The following is an 18,856-nucleotide window of genomic DNA, read 5'->3' as shown; positions in this document are numbered from 1 at the left end:
CTGGGGTCTCCTGCACTGCAGGTGGATTCTTTAACAGCTGAGCTACCTAGGAAGTCCCTCTCCACAAGGTTATCCACTGATATTTCACCAGCAGCTGGGCAGGCCAAAAGGGAAGTGGCAAGATATATCTAAAGCAATGAAAGGCAAAAACCTGCAAGCAAAATTACTCAGCTAGGATCTCATTCAGATTTAATGGCGAGATCAAAAGCTTACAGACAAACAAAAGCTAAGAGAATTTAGCATCACCAAATAAACTTTAAAACAAATAAAGGAACTTCTCTAGGTGGGAAACACAAGAGAAAAAAAAAAAGACCTATGTCCTATTAAAAACAAACCCAAGGGACTTTCCTAGTGGTTCAGTGGTTAAGACTTCATATTTCAATACAGTGTGTGCAGGTTTAATCCTAGGTCATGGAGATAAAATCCCACATGATTTATGGCCAAAAAAAACAAAACATAAGACAGAAGCAATATTGTAAAAAATTCAATAATGCCTTTAAAAAGTCGACATAAAAAATCTTTAAAAAACAAAAACATTAAGGAAATATTACTAGAAGCATATATATCAACAATTAACTTGAATGTTAGTGGATTAAATGCTCCAACCAAAAGACACAGAGTGATTGAATGGATGCAAAAATAAGACCCATATATATGCTGCTTACAAGAGAACTTCAGACCAAGGGACACATACAGATGGAAAATGAGGAGATGGAAAAAGGTATTTTGTACAAATTGAAATTAAAAGGAAGCTGGCGTAGCAATACTCATGTCAGACAAAATGGCTTTAAAATAAAGAATTTTATAAGAGACAAGAAAGGACACTACATAATGATCAAGGCATCAATCCAAAAAGAAGGTTTAACAATTCTAAATATTTATCCACCCAACACAGGAGCACCTCAATAATTAGGCAAATGCTAACACCAAAAAAGGAGAAATCAACAGTAACACAATAATAGTGGAGGACTTTTACACTCCAGTCAGAAAAACAAGAACAAAAATTAATACAAACCTTAAATGACACATTAGACCAGGTAGGCTTAACTGATATTTATAGGATATTCATTTTGAAAAAAGCAGAATACACTTTCTTTTCTAGTGCATATGAAGCATTGTCCATGATATATCACATCTTTGGTCACAAATCAAGCCTCTGTAAATTTAAGAAAATTAAAATCATATCAAACATCTTTACTGACCACAGTGATATGAGATTAGAAGTTAATTACAGGAAAAGAAAATCTGCAAAAAGCATAAGCACATGAAAGCTAAACAATAAACTATTAAATAACAAATAATTCACTTTAGAAGTCAAAGAAATTAAAAAAAAATTACTAGAAATAAATGACAATGAAAACATGATGACCCAAAACCTGTGGGGTTCAACAAATGCAGTTGTAGGATGGAAGTTTATAGTAATACAATCTTACCTCAAGAAACAAGAAAAGCCTCAAATAAACAACCTAACCTTACACCTAAAGCAACAAGAGAAAGAAGAACAAAGAAAATGTAAAGTTAGTAAAAGGAAAGAAATCATAAAGATTGGAACAGAAATAAGTGAAATAAAAAAGAACAAAACAGTAGCAAAGACCAATAAAACTAACAGCTAGTTCTTTGAGAAGACAAACAAAATTGATAAACTTTTAGCCAGATTCATAAATAAAGCAGGAGAAAGGATTCAAATTAATAATTTACAAATGGAAAAGGAGAAGCTACAACTGTCACTGAAGAAATGCAAAGGCTCATAAGAGACTACTACAAGCAACTATATGCCAGGAAAAAAAAAAAAGCAGACAACTTGGAAATAAACTTAGCATGGTACAACCTTTCAAGATCGAACCAGTAAGAAATAGGAAATATGAACAGATCATTCACAAGAAATAAAGTTAAAACTGTGATTAAAAATCTTCCAGCAAACAAAAGTCCAGGAATAGGTGGCTTCACAGGTGTATTCTATCCAACATTTATAGAAGAGCTAAGACCCTTGCTTCTCAAACTTCTAAAAAATTATAGGGGGATGAATACTCCCAAGCTCATTGTACAAGGCCACAATCACCCCAATACCAAAACCAGACAAAGATATCATACACAAAAAAGAAAATCATAGGCCAATATCACTGATGAACATAGATGTGAAATTCCTCAGCAAAAGACTAACTGAATCCAACAATACGCTAAAAAGGATCATACACCTTAATCAAGTGGGATTTATCTGAGGAGTCAAGGATTCCTCAGTATCCACAAATCAAGCAATGTGATAAACCATATTAACAAATTGAAGAATAAAAACCATATGATCATATCAATATTTGCAGAAAAGAGTTTTGACACAATTCAACACACAATTATGATAAAAACTCTCCTTAAAATGGGCATAGAGGGAAACTACCTCAGCATAATGCAGGCCATATACAATAAAGTCTCAGCAAACATCATTCTTAATGGTTAAAAATATGAAAGCATTTCCTCTAACAAAACAAGGAGGTCCACTCTCGCCATTTTTATTCAACATAATTTTGGAAGTTCAAGCCATGGAAGTCAGAGAAGAAAAAGAAATAAAGGAAATCCAAATTGATGATGAAGCATAACTGTCACTGTTTGAAGATGACATGACACTAGAGATAGAAAATCCTAAGGAGGCCACCAGAAAGCTACTCAGATCAGTTCAATTGCTCAGTCATGTCTGACTCTTTGTGACCCCATGGACTGCAGCACGCCAGGCTTCCCTGTCCATCACCAACTCCCAGATCTTGCTCAAACTCATGTCCATAGAGTAGGTGATACCATCCAACCATCTCATCCTCTGTCATCCCCTTCTCCTCCTGCCTTCAGTTTTTCCCGGCATCAGGGTCTTTTCAAATGAATCAGTTCTTTGCATCAGGTGGCTAAAGCATTGGAGTTTCAGCTTCAACATCAGTCCTTGCAATAAATATTCAGGACTGATTTCCTTCAGGATTGACTGGTTTGATCTCCTTGCAGTCCAAGGGACTCTCAAGAGTCTTCTCCAACACCACAGTTCAAAAGCATCAATTCTTCGGTGTTCAGCTTTCTGTATAAATAATAAAATAGAGACAAAAATTTAGAAAATATCAATGAAACTAATGGTGGTTTCCTTTTTTTTTGGTAATTTTATTTTTTAACTTTACAATATTGTATTGGTTTTGCCATATATCAACATGAATCCGCCACAGGTAAGCAGCAACAAGAAATTAGTAAGCCTTTAGCCAGACTTATCAAGAAAGATAGAGACCCAAGTATATGCAATGAAAAATGAAAGATAAGAAGTTATAACTAGAGAAAGTTATAACACTAGAGAAATATTAAGAACCATAAGTGGTCATTATGAACAATTGTACATCAATAAAATGAATAACCTAGAATAAATGTAAATATTCTTAGTAACATACCATTCCCCAAGACTGAATCAAGAAGAATTAGAAAATATGAACAGATTGATATGAAATTGAATCAGTAATGTAATAATAAAAAGAAAACTCGCAACAAACACATGTTCAGGACAATATGATTTCACATGTTAATTCTACCAGACATTTAAAGAAGATTTAATACCTATACTTCTCAAGTTACTTAAAAATTTAAAATGAAAGAATGCTTATGAACTCACTCTACAAGGCTAGTATTACCCTGATACCAAAACCAGACAAAAACACCACAAGGAAAAGATAATTTCAGGCCAATATCCCTGATGAATACAGATGAAAACATTCATAAAAATATTATTAAGCCAAATTCAATAATATGTAAATAGGATCATACGTTGCAATCAAATGGAATTTATTCCAAACTTGCAAGGATGGTTCAGTATCTATAAGGTGAAAGTCAGTCATATCTGATTCTTTGCAACCCCATTGTCTGTCCTTGGAAATCTCCAGGCAAGGATACTTCTTCAATACCATTGCCTGGAGAATTCCAAGGACAGAATTTGGCTTACTAATTTGGCCACTGAATTTGGCTTACTAATATTTTTTTGTGAATGTTTCTGTATACGCTCATCAGTGATATTGGCTACAGAGAATCTTCCCAAACCGGGGACTGAACCTGGGTCTCCTTCATTACAGGCAGAATCTTTACTCTCTGAGCTACCAGGGAATCCCCAATATCTATAAATATCTATAAATCGATGTGATATATCACATTCGTAAAATGAAGGTTAAAGTCACATGATCATATCAATAGAAAATGAAAAGCATTTGACAAAATTTAACATCTACTGATGATAAAAATTCTCATCAAAATTTATACAGTGGAATATATCTCAACATGGTAAGTCCATTATGACAAACCCACAGAAAACACTATACTCAATGTTGAAATACTGAAATCTTTTCCTCTAAAATCAGGGACAATATCTTGATTTTGTCAAGATAATGACAAGTTAGAGGTTCACTCTAATTCAATTTAACAGTGTTGAAAGACCTAACTACATAAAGCAGAGAAGAAAGAAATAAAATGCATCCAAATTGGAAGTTTAACTGTCACTCTGTGCAGAAGATATGAAACTATATGTTAAAAAACCCTTGAGTCTCCATCAAAATATACTGTAAGAACTAATAAAGAATTCAGTAAATTTGTAGGATATACAATTAATACAAGAAAAGTGTTGCTTTTCTATAGATTAATAATAAACTATTTGAATAAAAGCAGAAAAGAACCTCATTTAAAATTTAAAAACCACTGTTCTACATAGAATCAAAGAAATCTTCTGTGTCTTAGATTATTGAACAGACATGAATCCCAGAGTTTGTAGGAAGATCTCTGCAGTCTCAGGCTGAGCATGATGTTGAGGATAAGTTTACTAATCACTCTTTCCTTAGTGTCTGCTAAGAAACCCCTGATACAAGCCTATATGAAGTGAAGTCGCTCAGTCGTGTCCAACTCTTTGCGACCCCGTGGACTGTAGCTTACCAGGCTTCTCCATCCATGGGATTCTCCAGGCAAGAATACTGGAGTGGGTTACCATTTCCTTCTCCGGGGGATCTTCCGACCCAGGGATTGAACCCGGGTCTCCCGCATTGGAGGCAGACACTTTAACCTTTAAGCCACCAGGGAAAGACAAGCCTATATGGTCCCTTCTAATTTTGTAAAAGTGTAACCTAGGTCAAGGTTATCCCTTATTGGTTTGGATGCTGCAGTTCTGGTTCCAGGTTCTCTCTACGAACACCATGTAGCCAACTACCCTGCCTAGAATCATTCAGTTCAGTTCAGTCATTCAGTCATTTCCGATTCTTTGCGACCGCAGGACCTGCAGTATGCCAGGCTTCCCTGCACATCACCAACTCCAGGAGCTTGCTCAAACTCATGTCCATCGAGATGGTGAAGCCATCCAACCATCTCATTCTCTGTCATCCCCTTCTCCTCCTGCCTTCAATCTTTCCCACCATCAGGGTCTTTTCTAATGAGTCAGTTCTTTGCATCAGGTGGCCAAAGTATTGGAGCTTCAGCATCAGTCCTTCCAATGAATATTCAGGACTGATTTCCTCTAGGATTGACAGGTTGTATCTCCTTGCTATCCAAGGGATTCTCAGGAGTCTTCTCCAACACCACAGTTCAAAAGCATCAATTCGTCAGTCCTCATCTTCCTTTACGGTCCAACTCTCCCATCCATACATGACTACTGGAAAAACTATAGCTTTAACTATATGGACCTTTGTTGGTAAAGTAATGTCTCTGATTTATAGTATGCTGTCTATGTTTGTCATAGCATCATTGAGCTTGTGTTATACACATGCACCCATGCTAGTATAGTAGTGTCTCCTCCAGCAAGAAAATTGCGTTCAAGCTATTGTTGCTATTCTAGATTTAAGGAAGCCTTTCATTCAGCTTTTCCCAGTGAGTCTCACAAATTTATTTATTTATTTATTTATTTTTTAGTAACTAGTACTATTTTATTACTATTATCTTTTTTTAATTTAATTTTATTTTTAAACTTTACATAATTGTATTAGTTTTGCCAAATATCAAAATGATTCCGCCACAGGTATACATGTGTTCCCCATCCTGTGCAAGTACATAGTACATTGTTCATTAAAAAAAAAATGTGTTTAGAACTTTTGGTTTGTATGTATGTGTTTGCATGTGTGTATGTATGCCTTTGTGTTATCCTAACACATGTGTATATGTGTCTATATACACACAAATACATATATATATATTTACTTGTAGATATGTATATATATATATATTCTTTATATTCTTAAAACATTTTAGATTCTGAGGCAAAAAAAAAAAATCCTTTCCATGATCATTTTTTTTTTAATTTCTTGTGTGCTTTTCTCAAGTAAATTTCATTTCATTTAATGAAAGTAAATTTCATCACTTTCTGGAGATAGCCTTGTTGCAAAGGGGAATGGGACACAAACAAATATACACATAGCAGGAACAGGGCAATTCTTTCCTGTTCCACACATAATTAAAAACATAATACATTTTTCTGTCCTGTAGCACTAGCAACTTTTCTCCAGTTGTATTTAATTCCAGGGCCTTGAAAAGCTTCAGTCATGATAGAAAAAGAGGTGGAAAAATGCAGATTCTGAGATCTTTTGAGCCAAAACTCTGCAAGAAAATTAATCTTTTCACTCTCTGAAGAAGCAAAGGACCCTTGTTGCCCCAAATGCTCAGAAATGAGTTTATTTGATGGGTTAGAACCTGGGCCTTTGCAGTAGTGATTGACAATAAGAAAAGAAAGGAATCTTGGGATAAGTATATGGAAGAATGGTTCAAAACACTGGAAGGCTAGATGAGCAGGGTGAAAAATGTGCGTGGTGCCCGTGGTGCAGTGTAAATCAGAGTATCTCTCTGGAATGTTTAATAGATATTGCACAATTTCAAGTTTTGACAGAAATATAATCAATATTTTCCTATCAAAATGAACAAGTTTTTAATGCTGAGAAAAGGAAAGTTAGGGAGAAAAACATTACCAATAATTCTACCCTCCCCAAACAGTTTTTTTCCACCTGTTGAAGCAAAAGTGCTGCTGCTGCTGCTGCTCTAAGTTGCTTCAGTCATGTCTGACTCTGTGCGACCCCATAGGTGGCAGCTCACCAGGCTCCCCCATCCCTGGGATTCTCCAGGCAAGAACACTGGAGTGGGTTGCCATTTCCTTCTCCAATGCATGAAAGTGAAAAGTGAAAGTGAAGTCGCTCAGTCATGTCCGACCCTCAGCGACCCCATGGACTGCAGCCCACCAGGCTCCCCCGTCCATGGGATTTTCCAGGCAAGAGTACTGGAGTGGGGTGCCATTGCCTTCTCTAACTGAAGCAAAAGTACTTCTGCTATATTATTAGAGGCCACCAGAACATGAATTTTTAGTTTAAATCTGAGTTTTTCTCATCCACTTTGTGTCTGAATTTGGACAGAATTTTAAATAATTTTAAATTTTATTTTCTCATTTTATAATGCAAGCATGAATAATACATTCTTCATAGGATTATTGGGATGGTTAATTATTATAGATACGTAGTATATATGTGCATGATATGTTTATAACAATCCATGGTACATAGCAAGTGAAAAGTTTGTTAAAAACAGTAATGACACGATTTGATACACCCATTTTAGCTTATTCTATGTGCAATAATTTAGTTGATCAGATCACTATTGTTAGACTTTTAAATCACATTAAACCTTCACCTTTAAATACGATTGTTAAAATATTATGGATTGATTTTGTCCTATTTTTATTACTTCTTTGCATCAATAATATGTAAGCATATATCTCTTAAATATACTTATGAATATAAAAATAAACAAAAAATAATGAGAATTACAACCTGAGCAATGCTTCATGATTTTTTTTTTCTTCAGGTGCAAAGAGTAAACATAGACATCCCTATTTTTGCCTAGATGTATTTGTCGCTTGTGTTGGGCTGGCAGATGAATGAATATAATCCACAATTCCCAAGAGAAATATTTAAAATCAGGCTAATACACCAAAACAGTTACATTTAATGAGGAGTGGAAGCTCTTCAAAATGCTCACTTAAATTTTGAAAGCAGGAGACTCCAAATTTTGTATGTTTTTTCTCTTACTTGTAAAATCCAAAGATATCTTGCTTCCCACCCCTGTGAATTGTTTATGCATTTCCTCTGCTTGAACAATCTTCCCAACAAAATCCATCAATCGTCCAAAACACAGATCTGACAGATCCTTCTCTGTGGGTTCTGAGGGCCTCTCCAATTAGAGTCAAGAGGAGCGCTCTATTCTGCCACTGTACACATACCTATAAAAGCATTTATACAGTTTAGAAATTAATTTAGAGTAGCATTTTTTCTATTTTACTAAGAGATTATTGAGGACAGGAACTGAATCATTAATCCACGTGTTACACATCAGATTGATGTTTGACTTTGAAAAGATGTTCTGTAAATATTTATAGCTTCACTTAGGGAAATTATGGGTTCTTTCCAAGCATATGGCAGCATATGAAGTCTAGTCTTTTTTAATCCACATATCTTTGTATTTTCTAAAATTGCAGTTTTCTCTCCTCCCAGGGCCATCCAAGGCAAATCAGCATGTTCTCATGCTGTTTGGACTCACTGTTTCCCCCTGATTGTTATGTAGATTTGTGTAATTTGTGCATTTGTCTTATGGCGTTTTTTAAGTATGGCCCAGAGTCACATGTCTTCCCAGGTGGCTCAGTGGTAAAGAATCCACCTGCCAGTGTAGGAGCTGCAGGTGACATGGTTTGATCCCTGGGTCAGGAGGATCCCCTGGAACAGGAAATGATAACCCACTCCAGTATTCTTGCCTGGATACTCCCATGGACAGAGGAGTCTGGTGGGCTATAGTCCATGAGGTTGCAAAGAGTTGGACTTGACTGAGCGACTGAGCATGCATACACTGAGTCAAGGGGAGGCTTTTTACTATTCAGGAGGGGAAAGTGCTGAGTAAACTAACTGAGAGCCCAGTGTAAAACTATAAGATTTCTGCAGCTAAGCTGGGGTCCAAGATTTTATTGGTAATATCAATATCCCTATATTTGTCATATGGTATAAATATGACTTATTTGATCATGATGAGAAGGTTTCAGAGGAAATCTTAGAAGCATGAGAAAATGGAAAAATATTACATAACACTGAAGTTAGAAAGCAGTTTTTTAAAACTACATTGGTCTGTTTATCTTGATGCAGGCTATGTTAGGCTTGATGCAACCATGAAGTCTTCATGATTTCACTAGAAATTATGTGGCTAATTAAAATACCCATTCTATTGAAAACCTAGAATCATCTCTTTGACTTTATACTGCACAAATCCCCAAGTGTCATGACTATTCAAAGATTATGCTGTGAGAGGTAACAGTTTGTTGAAGACTGAATGAATAATCCAGTAAATTGCTGTCTTGCTAAAAATAGTAATTAACTGTGCATAAATATGTTGCAACTTTATTTCTACCTTTCTCATTATACTTACATTTTTAGCATGACATTTTTGCTTCAGTGCAGACACTAAATTAATGTTTTAATCTAAATAATGAAGCCATTTAACTTTGTGCACTGTTAGAAGGAAATCTCCATGAAGCCAGAAATTTGTTAACTTCTATTTCCTGGGAAGCATCTATTAAATAATAGACACATAGTGGAAGGTCAATTACTTATTGAATGAGTTGATACTTAGATTCACAAAGGAAACTAGATTCTGAACATACAACAACAATGATTCATCAGTGTAACAATTGTACTTGATTTAGTTCCTCAGCTGTTCCAAAGGCTGCCTGCCTATCACATTACCAATTTGATTGATGGCACAATGATCTAAATTTTCACTTAAGACACTGAAATGGCCAGATTGTTTATTCAATGGTCTTTTCTAGGTTACTGACAGAAATGCAGTCATTGAATCCATTGTCTATCAATTGCGTTTATTTATTTAATTGGGATAAATTTCTTTTTGTTTGTTTCTTTGTTCTTTTTTAAATTTTTTTCTCTTTATTTTTTTAAATTTTATTTTATTTTTAAACTTTACATAATTGTATTAGTTTTGCCAAATATCAAAATGAATCCGCCACAGGTATACATGTGTTCCCCATCCCGAAACCTCCTCCCTCCTCCCTCCTCCCTCCCCCATACCATTCCTCTGGATCGTCCCAGTGCACCAGCCCCAAGCATCCAGTATCGTGCATCGAACCTGGACTGGCAACTCATTTCATACATGATATTTTACATGTTTCAATGCCATTCTCCCAAATCTTCCCACCCTGTCCCTCTCCCACAGAGTCCATAAGACTGTTCTATACATCAGTGTCTCTTTTGCTGTCTCGTACACAGGGTTATTATTACCATCTTTCTAAATTCCATATATATGCGTTAGTATACTGTATTGGTGTTTTTCTTTCTGGCTTACTTCACTCTGTATAATAGGCTCCAGTTTCATCCACCTCATTAGAACTGATTCAAATGTATTCTTTTTAATGGCTAAGTAATACTCCATTGTGTATACGTACCACAGCTTTCTTATCCATTCATCTGCTGATGGACATCTAGGTTGCTTCCATGTCCTGGCTATTATAAACAGTGCTGCGATGAACATTGGAGTACACGTGTCTCTTTCCCTTCTGGTTTCCTCAGTGTGTATGCCCAGCAGTGGGATTGCTGGATCATAAGGCAGTTCTATTTCCAGTTTTTTTAATTTATTTTTTTTTAATTTTATTTTATTTTTAAACTTTACATAATTGTATTAGTTTTGCCAAATATCAAAATGAATCCGCCACAGGCATACATGTGTTCCCCATCCCGAACCCTCCTCCCTCCTCCCTCCCTATACCATCCCTCTGGGTCGTCCCAGTGCACCAGCCCCAAGCATCCAGTATCATGCATCGAACCTGGACTGGCAACTCATTTCATACATGATATTTTACATGTTTCAATGCCATTCTCCCAAATCTTCCCACCCTGTCCCTCTCCCACAGAGTCCATAAGACTGTTCTATACATCAGTGTCTCTTTTGTTGTCTCGTATATAGGGTTATTATTACCATCTTTCTAAATTCCATATATATATATGCGTTAGTATACTATATTGGTGTTTTTCTTTCTGGCTTACTTCACTCTGTATAATGGGCTCCAGTTTCATCCACCTCATTAGAACTGATTCAAATGTATTCTTTTTAATGGCTGAGTAATACTCCATTGTGTATATGTACCACAGCTTTCTTATCCATTCATCTGCTGATGGACATCTAGGTTGCTTCCATGTCCTGGCTATTATAAACAGTGCTGCGATGAACATTGGAGTACACGTGTCTCTTTCCCTTCTGGTTTCCTCAGTGTGTATGCCCAGCAGTGGGATTGCTGGATCATAAGGCAGTTCTATTTCCAGTTTTTTAAGGAATCTCCACACTGTTCTCCATAGTGGCTGTACTAGTTTGCATTCCCACCAAAAGTGTAAGAGGGTTCCCTTTTCTCCACACCCTCTCCAGCATTTATTACTTGTAGTCTTTTGGATCGCAGCCATTCTGACTGGTGTGAAATGGTACCTCATAGTGGTTTTGATTTGCATTTCTCTGATAATGAGTGATGTTGAGCATCTTTTCATGTGTTTGTTAGCCATCTGTATGTCTTCTTTGGAGAACTGTCTATTTAGTTCTTTGGCCCAATTTTTGATTGGGTCATTTATTTTTCTGGAGTTGAGCTGTAGGCGTTGCTTGTGTATTCTCGAGATTAGTTGTTTGTCAGTTGCTTCATTTGCTATTATCTTCTCCCATTCTGAAGGCTGTCTTTTCACCTTGCAAATAGTTTCCTTTGATGTGCAGAAGCTTTTAAGGTTAATTAGGTCCCATTTGTTTATTTTTGCTTTTATTTCCAATATTCTGGGAGGTGGGTCATATAGGATCCTGCTGTGATGTATGTCAGAGAGTATTTTGCTTAGGTTCTCCTCTAGGAGTTTTATAGTATCTGGTCTTACGTTTAGATCTTTAATCCATTTTGAGTTTACTTTTGTGTATGGTGTTAGAAAGTGTTCTAGTTTCATTCTTTTACAAGTGGTTGACCAGATTTCCCAGCACCACTTGTTAAAGAGATTGTCTTTAATCCATTGTATATTCTTCCCTCCTTTGTCAAAGATAAGGTGTCCATATGTGCTTGGATTTATCTCTGGGGTTTCTATTTTGTTCCATTGATCTGTATTTCTGTCTTTGTGCCAGTACCATACTGTCTTGATAACTGTGGCTTTGTAGTAGAGCCTGAAGTCAGGTAGGTTGATTCCTCCAGTTCCATTCTTCTTTCTCAAGATCACTTTGGCTATTCGAGGTTTTTTGTATTTCCATACAAATTGTGAAATTATTTGTTCTAGCTCTGTGAAGAATGCTGTTGGTAGCTTGATAGGGATTGCATTGAATCTATAAATTGCTTTGGGTAGTATAGTCATTTTCACTATATTGATTCTTCCAATCCATGAACATGGTATATTTCTCCATCTGTTAGTGTCCTCTTTGATTTCTTTCACCAGTGTTTTATAGTTTTCTGTATATAGGTCTTTAGTTTCTTTAGGTAGATATATTCCTAAGTATTTTATTCTTCACATTGCAATGGTGAATGGAATTGTTTCCTTAATTTCTCTTTCTGTTTTCTCATTACTAGTGTATAGGAATGCAAGGGATTTCTGGGTGTTGATTTTATATCCTGCAACTTTACTATAGTCATTGATTAGTTCTAGTAATTTTCTGGTGGAGTCTTTAGGGTTTTCTATGTAGAGGATCATGTCATCTGCAAATAGTGAGGGCTTTACTTCTTCTTTTCCAATTTGGATTCCTTTGATTTCTTTTTCTGTTCTGATTGCTGTGGCCAAAACTTCCAAAACTATGTTGAATAGTAATGGTGAAAGTGGACACCCTTGTCTTGTTCCTGACTTTAGAGGAAATGCTTTCAATTTTTCACCATTGAGGATAATGTTTGCTGTGGGTTTGTCATATATAGCTTTTATTATGTTGAGGTATGTTCCATCTATTCCTGCTTTCTGGAGAGTTTTTATCATAAATAGATGTTGAATTTTGTGAAAGGCTTTCTCTGCATCTATTGAGATAATCATATGGTTTTTATTTTTCAATTTGTTAATGTGGTGTATTACATTGATTGATTTGCGGATATTGAAGAATCCTTGCATCCCTGGGATAAAGCCCACTTGGTCATGGTGTATGATCTTTTTAATGTGTTGTTGGATTCTGATTGCTAGAATTTTGTTAAGGATTTTTGCATCTATGTTCATCAGTGGTATCAGTGATATTACCTTAAACGTAAATGGGTTGAATGCCCCAACCAAAAGACAAAGACTGGCTGAATGGATACAAAAACAACACCCCTACATATGTTGTCTACAAGAGACCCACCTCAAAACAGGGGACACATACAGACTGAAAGTGAAGGGCTGGAAAAAGATTTTCCATGCAAATAGGGACCAAAAGAAAGCAGGAGTAGCAATACTCATATCAGATAAAATAGACTTTAAAACAAAGGCTGTGAAAAGAGACAAAGAAGGTCACTACATAATGATCAAAGGATCAATCCAAGAAGAAGATATAACAATTATAAATATATATGCACCCAACATGGGAGCACCGCAGTATGTAAGACAAATGCTAACAAGTATGAAAGGAGAAATTAACAATAACACAATAATAGTGGGAGACTTTAATACCCCACTCACACCTATGGATAGATCAACTAAACAGAAAATTAACAAGGAAACACAAACTTTAAGCGATACAATAGACCAGTTAGACCTAATTGAAATCTATAGGACATTTCATCCCAAAACAATGAATTTCACCTTTTTCTCAAGCGCACATGGAACCTTCTCCAGGACAGATCACATCCTGGGCCATAAAGCTAGCCTTGGTAAATTAAAAAAAAATAGAAATCATTCCAAGCATCTTTTCTGACCACAATGCAGTAAGATTAGATCTCAATTACAGGAGAAAAACTATTAAAAATTCCAACATATGGAGGCTGAACAACACGCTGCTGAATAACCAACAAATCACAGAAGAAATCAAAAAAGAAATCAAAATTTGCATAGAAATGAATGAAAATGAAAACACAACAACCCAAAACCTGTGGGACACTTTAAAAGCAGTCCTAAGGGGAAAGTTCATAGCAATACAGGCACACCTCAAGAAACAAGAAAAAAGTCAAATAAATAACCTAACTCTACACCTAAAGCAACTAGAAAAGGAAGAAATGAAGAACCCCAGGGTTAGCAGAAGGAAAGAAATCTTAAAACTTAGAGCAGAAATAAATGCAAAAGAAACAAAAGAGATCATAGCAAAAGTCAACAAAACCAAAAGCTGGTTTTTTGAAAGGATAAATAAAATTGACAAACCATTAGCCAGACTCATCAAGAAACAAAAGGAGAAAAATCAAATCAATAAAATTAGAAATGAAAATGGAGAGATCAAAACAGACAACACAGAAATACAAAGGATCATAAGAGAGTACTATCAACAAGTATATGCCAATAAAATGGACAACGTGGAAGAAATGGACAAATTCTTAGAAAAGTACAACTTTCCAAAACTCAACCAGGAAGAAATAGAAAATCTTAACAGACCCATCACAAGCACGGAACTTGAAACTGTAATCAAAAATCTTCCAGCAAACAAAAGCCCAGGTCCAGACGGCTTCACAGCTGAATTCTACCAAAAATTTAGAGAAGAGCTAACACCTATCCTGCTCAAACTCTTCCAGAAAATTGCAGAGGAAGGTAAACTTCCAAACTCATTCTATGAGGCCACCATCACCCTAATACCAAAACCTGAGAAAGATCCCACAAAAAAAGAAAACTACAGGCCAATATCACTGATGAACATAGATAAATTTCTTCTTAAGCCATTAGATGAATGTTTGACTCAGTGAAGATTCATTTTTACCTACACTACTAAATTATAGTAATTGATTATATCAGTCAGGGTTTGACCAGAGAGGAACCAATAAAGCAGGCAGTCTGAAGTGAAGATAACAGGAAAGTTCACACCCACAAGCACAAACTAAAGCTGTTACCCACAAGAAATAAAGATCATGAGAAGGACTAGAATCCCATGGACCTGTAAAAAAGTTGGTTTTCACAGGTAGAATCTCTTATTTCTCCCAGGAAAATCATAGCCATGCTTTAACATCTTTCAACAGATTCAAATGGACATACCTGATCATCTAGGTTAATCACCATCACTTAAAATTAACTGATTAGGGGCTTTAATTATATCTGCAAAATCTACTTTCAAAAGCACCTAGATTAGTCTTTGATTAAATAACTAAGGACCATAGTCAAGACAAACTGACCCATCAAAAAAGGCTTCACATCACTCTAGGCTAGACTTGAGACTCTTCTCTTCCATCTGGAAATGCATGGCTAGGGGATTCTGCCTCATAAGTGCATCTCATAAAGTTCTCTCTATTCCACATGGGGGGAGAGGCAGGGAGGCGTACCATGAAAATAAGCTCTCTAGAGCAGGAAGTATTCCCATAGCCTGGAGAAATTCCTTCCTCCACCTGGAAGAAATATACAGCTCAGCTGAGGAGATTCCTTTTGAGCCATAAAGGACAGTTCTCAACTGCCAAAAGTGAACAATGGGAGTTTCAGTGGCACGGAATGGATAATTTTATTCTAACATTTATATGGAAAGGAATAGGCCCTGCAATAACTAAAATTATCAAAAGAATTAGTGGGAGGGGCCACTGTATCTGATATTAATGCTATACAGCTACAATGTCAAGAGATTTTGGTATTAATGGAGGGATAGATGGACCCATACATCCATAGATCAACGGAACAAAATGGAACATATAGACTCATTGACCAGTGGAACAGAATTAAGAGCCAAGAAATAAACTTACACATATATGTTCAGCTAATTTTTGGCAAATATGAAAGAATAATTCAACAGAAGGCATATAGTATTTTCAACAAATGGTGCTGAAATAATTAGACACACATATACACAAAAATGAACTTTCAGCTAAACCTCACACCTTAAACAAAATTTAACTCTAAATGGATGACTGACTTAAATATAAAACTTTACACTATAATTTTTTTAGAAAAATAATAGAAGAATATGTTTTGGATCTAGGGTTAGCTAAAGAACCCTTCAATTTAATACCAAAAACACTATGCATAAAATGATAAATTAAACTTTATCAAAATTTTTAAAAAAGCTTTATTTTTTATGTGGCACTCTTAAAAGGATGCAAATATAAGCTTAAAACTGAGATAAAATATTTAATATCTGACAAAGGACTGGTATCTAGAAAAAAGAATACAAAACTCAACAGTAAAATCAAACAATCTGATTAGAAAATAAGCAAAAAACATGAAAAGACAGATCTCCAAAGAGTATATCCAAGTGAGGAATAAGCATGAGAAAAGACATTAAACTTATTAGTCTTTAGAGAAATGCAAACGAAAGCCAAAATGAGATAGCACTATAGAAAACAAAAATTAGAAAAAAAAATAGTGAAAACACCAAATGCTTAGAGCATTCAGAAAAAACATATCACTATATATTGCTGGTGAGAATGTAAAATGATCCAAACACTATGGAAAACACTTTTGTCAATTCATAAAATCTGAAATACGACTACCATATTGTCATCTTAACTTATTCACTGTAGCTCCAAACCAAAAACAACCCCCAAGTCCTTCAACATGAATGATTAAAAAAGTAATAGGACTCCCCTGGTGGTTCAGTGGCTAAGACTCTGTGCTCCCAATGCCAGGAGGCTTGGGTTCAATCCTTGGTCAGGGAACTAGATCCCACATGCTTCAACTAAAGATCCTGTGTGCTGCAACTAAGACCTGATGCAGTTATATAAATAAAATAAATAAAAACAAAGTGGTATATCTGTATCATGGAATGCTTCCCTGAAACAAAATTATGAACCTTCAATATGCAACACAACTTGCATGAATCTCCTTATGCAAAGTGAAAAAAGCCAATCCTAAATGGTTACACATTGCATGATTCCATTCTTGAAAGTACAAATTTATAATAGAGAACAAATCAGTGGTGATGAAACTGTTCTGCATCTTGATTGTATCAATATCCACATCCTAGTTGTAATATCCTATTCCATATCCATGGAAGATAGTTCATGATTCAAAGAAACTGATATATGTAAACACAAAACACCAAGGATTTAAGTGATTTGCATTGTCTTGTTTGCTTTAATTTGGAACTAGAATTCCTGTCCACAGAATATTAGTGACAGATGTCTACATTCCCCCTTTAAAATGGACACTGTTTCAATTGCTGGTGTTTCATGAGATGAATGAGGAAGATATTGCCTTTCTGAATGAGGTCTCAGAACATTTCAGGGTAACGCTAAATACATTCTCATTTCCCATCTATAATAATTGCATCAGGGAATCTTTACTCCTCTTTTACTCCCCCCCCTTTTTTTTTCTAAATGACAATTTGTGTACACATTAAAATGCATCTAATAAGGTACTTGAAAGGCCAATAGTTATTAGAAATATATCATTAATTTAAAGTGAAACAATTTTGTTGTACAATATGTCATGATCTCTCCCCAGAGTCGGCCTTGGAAATGTATATAAACTGATGATAATGTAGGTACTATCCATTCTAACATAATATCTACATGAATACATCCAGATCTAATAGACAGAGTGCATAAAAAACTATGGACAGTGGTTTGTAATATTGTATGGGAGGCAGTGGCCAAAATCAGGCCAAAGCAAAAAGCAAGAAGGCAAAGTATTTATCTGAAGAGGCTTTACAAATAGCTGAGGTGAGAAGAGAAGCAAAAGGTAAGGGAGAAAGGAAAAGATTTACACAACTGAATTCAGTGTTCCAGAGAATGGCAAGGAGAGATAAGAAGGGCTTCTTAAATGAACAATGAAAAGAAATAGAGGAAAACAATAGACTTGGAAAGATTAGAGATCTCTTCAAGAAAATTAGAGATATTAAAAAATATTTTATTCAAGGATGGGCATGATAAAGGATAGAAAAGGTAAGGACATAAAACAAGCAGAGGAGATAAAAAGAGGTGGCAGGAACACACAGAATAACTATATGAGAAAGGTCTTAATTGCCCAGATAACCACGGTGGTGGTGTCACTCGCCTAGAGCCAGACAACCTGGAGTGTGAAGTCAAGTGGGCCTTAGGAAGCATTACTACAAACAAAGTTAGTGGAGGTGATGAAATTCCAGCTGAGCTATTTAAAAATCCTAAAAGATAAGGTATTTAAAATCCTAAAAGTGCTGCACTCAATATGTCAGCAGATTTAAAAAACTCAGGAATGACCACAGGACTGGAAAAGATCAGTTTTCATTCTCATCCCAAAGAAAGGCAATGCCAAAGAATGTTCAAACTACCATACAATGCCCTCATTTCTCATGCTAGAAAGGTTGGGCTCAAAATACTTCAAGGCAGGCTTCAGCAGCAAGAGAATTGAGAACTTCCAGATGTACAAGCTGGATTTAGAAAAAACAGAGGAATCAGAGATCAGGTTGCCAACAATTGTTGGATCATGAAGAAAGTAGAAGAATTCCAGAAAACATCTACTTCTTCTTTATTGACTATGCTAAAGCCTTTGACTGTGAGGATCACAACAAATTGTGGAAAATTGAAGAGATGTGGGTGCCAGGCCACTTTACCTATCTCCTGAGAAACCTGTATGCGGGTTGTGAAGCAATAGTTAGAACCAGACATGGAACAAAAGACTGGTACAAAGTTGGAAAAGGAGTATGTCAAGGCTGCATACTGTCACTCTGCTTATTTAGCTTATATGCAGAGTACATTATGCAAATGTCAGACTGGATGAATTCCAGGCTGGAATCAATACTGTTGGGGGAAATATTAACCACCTCAGATATGCAGATG

This window comes from Bubalus kerabau, chromosome 3, assembly GCF_029407905.1.
Source record: "Bubalus kerabau isolate K-KA32 ecotype Philippines breed swamp buffalo chromosome 3, PCC_UOA_SB_1v2, whole genome shotgun sequence".
Taxonomy (NCBI): domain Eukaryota; kingdom Metazoa; phylum Chordata; class Mammalia; order Artiodactyla; family Bovidae; genus Bubalus; species Bubalus kerabau.
Note: the sequence above shows the minus strand (reverse complement) of the source record.